A 1594-nucleotide genomic window follows, 5' to 3' on the forward strand; every position below is an offset into this window, starting at 1 on the left:
TCCTTCTGAGGAGTGGCTGGTGGGTTTGAACCTCCAGCCTCCAGGTTAGCAGTCAAGTGCCTTAGGCACTATGCTACCAGAGCTCCAAGACCAAAATATATTAGACAAAGTCTGGCCATTTGGGCTTCTAAGGAAGCTGTACTTTGAGCTGTACTTCTTCTGTTTGTTCTTCTGTCAGTCCATGGTCTATTCAGTATTCTTCACCAACACCACAACTCAAATGCATCAGTTCTTCTGTGTTGTGTTTCTTATTCATTGTCCAGCTTTCACATACATAGGAGGTGATTGAAAGGACTATGGCTTGGGTCAGGCATACCTTTGTCCTCAAAGTGACATCTTTGCTCTTTAACACTTTAAAGAGGTCTTCTGCAGCAGATTTGCCCAGTGTAGAATATACACTCTTAAAGATTTTCAAAAAAAGGGAGAAGACAGTGTTCAATCCTGGATCCCTGAGGTGCTTCTCAGAGAATTTATAGAGAATTCATTGAGCTTTATATTCTCTAAATTCAGAGATGATGCTTCCTAGAAATTCAAACATGTACATTCTGTTTTGCAAATGGAAGAAATTAATTGTGATTTCTCCATGTTCATATTCTAAATAGCCAAATTATCCTATTTTAAAAAATGTCCATACATACCTTGTATTTTTCTGAAAGTGTACAAATCTTTTTCATTGAATAGTATCTTTATGTGTACTTTTGATTCTGGTAGATATAATTAATATCATAGTTTCCAATCTCATATATGCATTTGTTTATATCCTATCACTTGCCTTTCTGAGCCATTTATTTGTGCCTAGAGTAAGCTCTTTAGTAACTCAGATCTTGAGATGACATTGTCAAAATGCTCATGAGTGTTAAATCACTTATGAAGACTTTGAAACAAGAACTCTGGAACTTTGGAGAAGAAATTATTTTTCAATCCATTAATTGCTTAGAGATAAGATTAAAGAATGGATATAGCACTACGCTTTTAGACTAAATGCTCTTTTAAAACCTCAGTGTCAGAAGATAAGAAGTTTCTAATAAGTATATTGGATTTTGCATCTTTTCCTTGGCATATCTTGTCGAATAATAACAGGCAGAGGCAGTATGATATAGAGGAAAAAGCACTGTACTAAAAGCCAAAATACCTCGCTCTGGTCACCCTTGAGATGGTTATTTGATATCTCCAGGCCTCAGTTCCCCTGCTTCAATGATGAGGTTTACATAGCTTCTAAGGCCCCTTCCAACTTTCTGGTGAATGGTTTCTGCTTCATTTCAACCAAATATCCTTGTAGGAGTCAAAGTCTATTTTCTCTTCTCCCTCATTCCTTCTGAGTGAAGGAAACTAATCACACATCATTGTCTTAGTATACTCATTCATTGAGTCCATTGAGATGTGGAGAGCTCCATAGTCTTTTTCCATTTGCAACACAGGCTGTCCCATCCTGTAGGAGTCTAATATAATTACTTTTTTTTTTTTACAATTATGTTTATCTTTTTTGTTGAAATGATCGGGTTTTCTTTTTTAATATTTTTTCTCATTTTGTATATTGTTTTATTGTGGTAAAAATATATATAACAACACATGCCAATTCAACTTTCTTTACATG

Source organism: Orycteropus afer, unplaced genomic scaffold (genome assembly GCF_000298275.1).
Source record: "Orycteropus afer afer isolate SDZICR_OR568_19922 unplaced genomic scaffold, OryAfe1.0 scaffold00007, whole genome shotgun sequence".
NCBI lineage: Eukaryota > Metazoa > Chordata > Mammalia > Tubulidentata > Orycteropodidae > Orycteropus > Orycteropus afer.